This window comes from Dasypus novemcinctus, chromosome 21 (assembly GCF_030445035.2).
Source record: "Dasypus novemcinctus isolate mDasNov1 chromosome 21, mDasNov1.1.hap2, whole genome shotgun sequence".
NCBI lineage: Eukaryota > Metazoa > Chordata > Mammalia > Cingulata > Dasypodidae > Dasypus > Dasypus novemcinctus.
This window is the reverse complement of record NC_080693.1, coordinates 8,389,772-8,398,164: the sequence shown is the minus strand read 5'-3', so window position 1 is coordinate 8,398,164 and position 8,393 is coordinate 8,389,772. Positions and strand designations below refer to the sequence as shown.

Below are 8,393 nucleotides of genomic sequence, written 5' to 3'. Positions count from 1 at the left end.
AGACAGACACCCTAACCACTGGGGTAATTCCGCCGCCAGGGGATGGTGTTTTTAAACCAAGAAAAAAGAAACTTCCATAGGAAATCAGTAGGAAAGGTTACTTCTGTCAGGACTTAGTCAAGCAATAGCTTCAGCACAACACAAACATAACTGAGCATCGTTATTCTCTCTGCACTGAGCACTATTATCGTCACTCACCACCTCCCAATCCCATGCACCACTTACTCATTTCCTGCAGTATCAGTTTAAACGTCAAATCTTCAGAATTCCTCTCTTCTCTGGCTCTCCCCTGACACTGTTAGTCTTCCCATGTCCATTCATCTGGTGATGACATTTCTCATCTATATTTATTTATATTTTTCCCAGTTTTCTCTCTCCCTCTTGGGACTCATTATAGCAAAACGGCCCTCAGAATCCTAATATAAGGCAGATTCCCATCCAACCATTACATATGGATTAAATTCCAGAGTAATTCCTTTTCTACAATAACCTCACTGGCTCCCTGATACCTGACCCCAAATATCTGCATTCAGGTCATTATTTACACAGTAAAGGAGGTTCATCACTCCTGAGGAAACTTCTTTCAGGTACTCGCCAGAGCCAAAATGTAAGGAGAATTGAGGGATACTGGGTCCTTATTGAAGATGCTGTCGGAACATTCCAGGGCTCAAAGCTGCTTGCTTGTGCTAGAAAAATCAGTTGTGATGGTTACTATTTATGCTTCTAATAACCTCATTAAGCTTGTGAGACAGGACATATCCTGTGTCAGTGCCAATGAAGAAAAATGTAATCAAATTATGCCAGAAAACATGTATTTCCCTCTAATTATATAAAAGAGGTAGATACAGTTAATGAAAATAGGTTATGTTCTTTCATTCTGTAATTCATGTATGACCAAAGCAATATTCACGTCTCTATCCAGAGGTCTCAGTCTTGTGGATTCAAGGTTTGGGGCAGGGATATGCAGTGCTTTCAGAAAGAAAATCACTGCTGCTTTTTACTTTCAGGGAGATGAGTAAAACAACCAAGTCTCTCATGCTGGAGTGTCAGTGTTGCTCTTTATATGTATAATAGTTATGCTGCCAATACCTAGTCAATGCAAATATATTTTTTCATGCTTTTGTATGACATAGTTTACTAAACAAGAAAAATACCATACAATACATGTCTCTTCAATTCAGACTTACCTGATGTCCTAAAGAATGTACAATCCTATAAGCTGGCTGAGTAAAATAAAATGGCTGCCTTCATTGGACATTGCTGGGAATGGACCACCTTTCCCAGAAGGGTTTTCCAGAAGTCAAAAACAATTGTCCACCAGGGACTTTCCGAGAAAATGGAACACATCCTAAAGAGCTGCAGATAAGCAATACTTGGTGATAAAAATTCCTTTGGTCCCGTAGAGATAGCTTAGCAGAATGGACAAGCAAACCGTACTATTCAATGTATATCTGCTTCCCACATTGTAAGACACCCCCTATGTAAAACTGAAGCAACATCAGCCAAAAACAACATTGCTTCATTTGCTTCCACCTTCTCCTTATATGATTTTCCCTTTTCCACTTCCTCTCCAGAGCACCCTTCTGTTTTCTGAATCAAATGATCCTGATTCATGAACCATGTAATATAGTATATGTGATGGTTAGACTATTGTGTCAACTTAGCGAAGTAATTGTGACCAGTTGTTTGGTCAAGCAAGCAGTGGGTTAACTGTAATGTAAGGGCATTTATGGACTTTAGTCACCATTGACTTTACTGCTCTAGTAAATCATAGATAGCTGTTTACAATTACATCAATCAGGCAGATTGCCATCAGCAATGAGTGACCCTTTATCCAATCAGTTGAATACCTTAAAAGGGGAAGTGATGCCAGCATTGAGTGAGAATTTCCCAACTCATCTATGGACAGCTAACGACTCCCAGAACTCATCAAGAACCTTCAGTGGAAGAGAGGTTCAACTATGGCAGGAGAGAAACACTGTTGTGGGGTGTTATTAATGGTGGGCACATGGTTGAAAGGGAGTTCTCCAGGGCATGTATACAGGGAACATAAAAATGTCTGGATAGCAGTTACAAACGACAACTGAGGGAGTGCTGAGTTCCTAGCCAGGGGAGCTCTATCACATTCAGCACAAAACAGCAACAATCCCCCAAGTGCAATGGCAAAGACAAACAAAGAAGGATTTTCCAACAATGAGCCCTTGATACTGATGACTATGCTTATGAGTCTGTGTGCCTGAAATATGAACTAGGCCTAGAGCTGCAGGGTGCCTAGGAGTTACCTCCTGAGAGCCTCCATGTTACTCAAATGTGGCCACTCTTTAAGCCAAACTCAGCATGTAAATGCATTACGTTCCACCCAGTGTGGGACATCACTCCTGGGGATGAACCTCCCTGGTGCTGAGGGATTACTACCAAGCACCAGCTGGTGCTATACATAGAAAAAGACTTTGAATGAAAGGGTCAACTCAGACCATCAGAATATCTCAACCCATATGTAGGATCATGTGTTAAAAATTGCTTTTTGACCTTAACTAAAACAGGGAAATGGCAAAGACAAATGAGTTTATATGGCACAGAGTCTTCAAAAAAGAGGAGGTCATCAGAGGGGTTATGATTACACACTCCTCAGGAGGACCCCAGAAACAGCCAAAGTGGATACAACCCCAGGTACTGGTTCTGTGAGGGCTGCAGAGGCCCACAGGGATATGATCATGGCAGATAGCTCTGGAGCTCAGTACCATGTCAGTGGGCCCTACTTTGGAATTTGTGTTCTTCAGTGTGATGGAGTTGGACTCAGATGTGACCTTTCTACACATGCTTCTTCTGTCACTTTTACTGAACCTTTGGTTGGTGCTAGCATTGGTGTATACTCAGGAGACTTGAATCTCTGGACTGTCCATGTGCCAGCAGGGCCCTGAGCCTCAGCAGAGTTGTAATTCCTACTCTCTGGTTCATTGGACTAATGCAGGTCAGCTAACAGGGAGGTGAAGATGGTCAGTCACCACACCAGGGAACTGAGAATGCCTACACCTGCAAGCATGAGAATTGCATCCATCATCCATGTAGAATCTAAGCCCCCTCTCAGTGTAGAGGTGAAGTGGACATCACTATCCCAGGGCCCACAGAATGGAGGAATAAAATATGGATTAGAGTGGACTTACTGATATTCTACTATAAAACTTTTGTAACTACTATTAGAAGAAATTGTATCATTGGATGGGGACAAAGTGACCACAGTAGTTGCTGAGGGCAACTTCCCACTCCCTAGTGGGAAGAAGAGATGTGATGTGGGGGCATTTTTTGGGACTTTGGAATTGTCCTAAATGATATTGCAGGGTCAGATGCTGGGCATTATATATCCTGCCATAGCCCACTGAATGTACTGCGGGAGAGTGTGAACTACAGGGTAAACTATAATCCATGTGGTGCAGCAGTGCTCCAAAATGTGTTTGCTGAGTGCGATGAGTGTGCCAAAATAATGGAGGAGGTTGTTAGCGTGGGAGGAGTGGTGCGGGGGGATGGGGGGTATAGGGGAACCTCTTATGCTTTTTATCATATAACCTTTTTTGGGATGTATGTATCTTAAAAAAAATACAATTTACAAAAATGATGGGGGTGGGGGATGGGGGTGGGTTATATGGGAACCTCATTTTTTTAAATGTAACATTCTATGTGATCTATTAACTTTAATAAATTTTTAAAAAAAATTTAGAATGAAAAACATGAAAAGAACCTTCAGTGGACTTTCATTGGAGCCCCTGGTTGCAGCCTGCCTGCAGAACCTGGACTTGTGCAATCCTACAATCACATGAGGGACTCTGATAAAATCTCTTACTATTGACAGATATCGCTTATTGATTCTGTTCCCTAGAGAGCCCTGACAAATACAGTGTGAGACTGTAACTTTCAAGAAAAGATTTTTTTTATCAAGCCTAAAATATTAGAGGTGCCAGGAATTCTATATCTCCATTATTGATTTGACTACACATAGGATATATTTCAACTATTTTATATGAAACTAAACATTTGAATTTCTTTGGATATCTCCTGAGAGAAAGAAGAAAAATTATTTGTGAAGAAAACTCAAGCAAAATATTTTGATTTTCTGTAAAGTAATTATTTTCAAAAGGAATATTTTGACTTGCTTAATACTTACTTCTGAAATTAAGAATATATAATCTGGTGGTGGACTTGGCCCAGTGGTTAGGGCATCCATCTACAAGAATCCTAGATGGTTTAAATCTGGACCTGCAATCTGGTAGGTTCTGATACCAGCCATTAATCACCACAAGATTTGATGGGAATCTGGGATGGATTGAAGTTCAGACAGTGCCCACTCTCTCCTTATCACATTCTCCAATATTTTCTGAGATAAGACATGTTTCCCTTCAGTCAGGTGCTGGTCACAGGAGCACTTCCTGGCTCTTCATTAGCCACACTGGAGGGGTGGCTGGAGAAGGCATTCATGCCCATCAGTATATCCAGTGCTCCTATACACACAGTCTGAGTGGGCGCAGTGCTTTTCATGCCTGTTCTGTAAACACAGCTTCATGTCAGACAAATGTGCTGTACCCTGCCAGCCATCCCACCCAAATGTAGCTCTATCCCCGTGAGCAATGTCTTTGGGACTCCAGAGAGATTCTTTTATGTACATGCACACAATGTTACTCTCTGCAGGCAAAGATTTTGTCTTTTGTAACATCTTATCTCTAACTACTGAAATGATTTTGAAAAGTTCATTATGTTTCAAAGATTATGACTATGCTCCATCTTTATGAAATTAACCTTTTTTTTCAGGTACTGGGGTGGAGGATTCCCCATATATGGGAAGCCAGCACTCAACCACTAAGCCACATCAGCTCCCCTGAGTTGGTCTTTTTATTTGTTTTTTTCTTGTTTTGTTTTATTTTTAGGAGGTCACGGGGACTGAACCTGGGACCTCCCATGTGGGAAGCAGGCACCGAACCTCTGGGGCCACATCTGCTCCCTGAAATTATCCTTTTATAAGACCTCAGATTATGGTTTTGAGGTCAGATTAATTTTTCACTAAATCAAAAATTTCCCAAAGCCTTTTGCTGGGGGAATGCTTAATCTCAACTTTAATTATACTCAGGTGGTTGTGTTGACCTCCTAACTTAACCTACCCTAGATTTGATATTGAATGACCAGGTTCATACAGCTGAGGCTTACCTTTCACAGGATGGTAGATGAATCCTTCCTGCAGGTATTTTGCATGGATATAATTTCTTCCTTTTTTTCCCTTCAAATCGGTTTTATTCTCACACCATCCAATCCATCGAAAGTGTATAATCAATGGTTCTCGCTATAATCACAGAGCTGTGATTTCATCCCCACGATCAATTTTAGAACATTTTGTAGCTCCAAAATGAATAAAAACTCCTGGAATCCTAGAAATTGGGGGAGTCAAGCTTTTGATGCTCTTTGAAATCCTCCTGTCTTATCTCTCTATGTCCTGACATAGCCTAAATCCCCTTCTTTTTTTTTTTATTGACTTTGTAATAATATTACATTAAAAATATATATGTGAGGTCCCATTCAACCCCCCCCACCCCCCCGTCCCCCCCCCAACAACACTCGTTCCCATCATCATGACACATCCATTGGATTTGGTAAGTACATCTTTGGGCACCTCTGCACCTCATAGACAATGGTCCACATCATGGCCCATACTCTCCTCCATTCCATCCAGTGGGCCCTGTGAGGCTAAATCCCCTTCTGTAAGAATATTTCCTAAATCTTGTTGAAGACCCAGTGGGTCTTGCAAATATTTCAATCTTATTTAGATTTATAAGCGTGATTACTCAGTTTTTTGCCAATTGATTTACAGAACTGCTGGTGAATGTCAGTGTATCTACATAGACAAAATTATTTTAAAAGAAAAAGAATGGAGAAAAAAATCCTCTCAAGCTAAAACAGCAGCTAAATAAGCCCCAACCTACCCTAGGGCACTAGATTTCAGGGCACTAATACTTGTGTTACTGTAAACAACCCGGACAACCCCAAAAATCACAGCACCCACCCATACTCTTCACCTCTAAGAAAGCAGTGTCTTTTCTTACACTGCATTTTAAGGAAATAGAAGTAATTCACTTAAGAAAAAATTTCTCTCCAAGCTCCCAATGAATTAAATTGTGTTTATAACTAATTCCAAGCATTTAACAAAACTGTAGAGGCAAAATATCCTCATAGATTTCAAAATTTATATAAAATTAAATCATATATGATACATTTTGGGGGAAACAGGGTAATACCTATTCATCTTTGCTAAATGATTGTATGTTACTGTTTCAAAGTGCTTTAACTAAGGCGTCTTAAGCATTTAATATTACTCTGTCAAGTTCAATTTTGGTACCTTAAGTATGTATTTTGATTAAGGAAAAAGAAAGTAGTTTTTCCTGAAGTAAAATGACTGATTGTTATGGAATGAGAAAGAAGAAAATGTAGGACAAAACCTCAATAGATATAGAAAGTGAAAGAAGGTTCATGGAATATGAAATTATGGTCAAAGATGGGAAAGATTTAATGGGTCTATGTTTAAAAATTTTAAAAACCTTACTATCAAATAATATACTGATGAAAAACTGAAACTTGGTTTTCTCTCTATTAAGGTGAAATTAGGGAAGCGGACTTTGGCCCAGTGGTTAGGGCGTCCGTCTACCATATGGGAGGTCCGCGGTTCAAACCCCGGGCCTCCTTGACCCGTGTGGAGCTGGCCATGCACAGTGCTGATGCGCGCAAGGAGTGCCGTGCCACGCAAGGGTGTCCCCGCATGGGGGAGCCCCACGCGCAAGGAGTGCCTCCGTGAGGAAAGCCGCCCAGCGTGAAAAGAAAGAGCAGCCTGCCCAGGAATGGCGCCGCCCACACTTCCCGTGCTGCTGACGACAACAGAAGCGGACAAAGAAACAAGATGCAGCAAATAGACACCAAGAACAGACAACCAGGGGAGGGGGGGAAATTAAATAAATAAATAAATCTTTAAAAAAAAAAAAAGAAATTATTTGTTGGTTTATTGGTCTGTTTTTGTTTGTTTGAGTACTCAGGATTGGAACTGACACCCAGATCTCCTATGTGGGAGGCTGGCGCTCAACCACTGAGCCACACCAGCTCCCCTGAGTTGGTTTTTTTTTCATTTGTTTGCTTGTTTGCTATGGTTGTGTTTTTGGAAGCTACCGGGGATCAAACGTGGGAACCCGTGCATGGGAAGCAGGTGCTCAACCACTTGAGCTACATCCGTTCCACTGTTGGTCTGTTTTAGGAAGACACTATAAAGACTTTTTTTCTGAATAATCAGTGTAAAAGGCAGAAAGTCTGTGTCTTATCAAAATAACTACTTTATGTTAATTTTTTCAGGTCCATGGTTAATAAAATAGTCTCATGTTTTAAAGAACTAAGTCTTTTCTTAACTTTAGTTAAGCAAAAAACCCAAGCATTTCTTTACAGTAACCCATTTTCCTCTTTAACATAATGTTTAAACCTGACAACTTTTGACATTTTGCTTTTTCAATGTCAAACCCTATGGAATATCTTTTTATTTCAAACCATTGCAACTAATTTTTTTCTTTCACCTTCCAAAAAGTGAGGTGCTAAAAATAAAGTTCATTTAATAGGTTATGAATTACATGGGAGGTGTTTAGGAAGCATGACAAATTTTAAAATAGATTTTTAACCCTTGTTTGTTTAAATTTGTTAGGGTAAAATATTTATATAAATAAAGTTTGTATAAAATTCCTAGAGAGTTAATAACGTTCTCACTGTTCATGCTATGTCATGATAATGATCTTCATGATACAAGACAAGAGTATGATATTGTTAGTCATGGTTTTAGTTATTTTAAAGATATTATATGTCACAGAAAAAGAAAACAAATTTCTTTGTCAGTTACATTGTTTTACTCTGATGTTTCTCTGACAGCACAAGCAGTCAGGTACATGTCAAAGGTTCATCATCAACACAAAGTGAAAAGGTGAAACAGAACAAAACTTCTCTTATGGTCTGTAGTAGATGTCCTCAATACAAATTAATTGTCAAATGTTTTTATTTCTAAAAATAGCTTCATTTAGAAAATTCTCATAAGAGATTTAGAGCCAGAAGAAAAAGAAATAAATAGAATCCAAATTGAAAAGGAAGCAGTAAAACTTTCACTATTTGCAGATGATACCATCTTATATGTAGAAAGTGTCCCCAAAATATACAACAAAGCTTATAGAGTTGATAGATGAGTTCAGAAAAGTGGAAGGATATAAGATCAACATGCAAAAATTAGAATTTCTCTACAGTAATATTGAGCAGTCTGTGAATGAAAATATTCCACTTACAATAAAAACTAAAAGAATCAAATATCTAGCAATAAATTTAAGGATGTAAATGAC

General features: G+C 39.4%; 1 long non-coding RNA gene across 1 annotated transcript in view; it reads right to left on the bottom strand.

Annotated features, from left to right (window-relative positions):
* Positions 1 to 600: 600 nt before the first annotated feature.
* The window catches only part of LOC101431679 (uncharacterized), a 287,514-nt gene continuing 279,721 nt past the window's right edge, over positions 601 to 8,393 (bottom strand). The window contains exon 6 of the long non-coding RNA XR_011646728.1: positions 601 to 686. This is a non-coding gene — a long non-coding RNA (uncharacterized lncRNA). The remainder of the gene's footprint in view (positions 687 to 8,393) is intronic.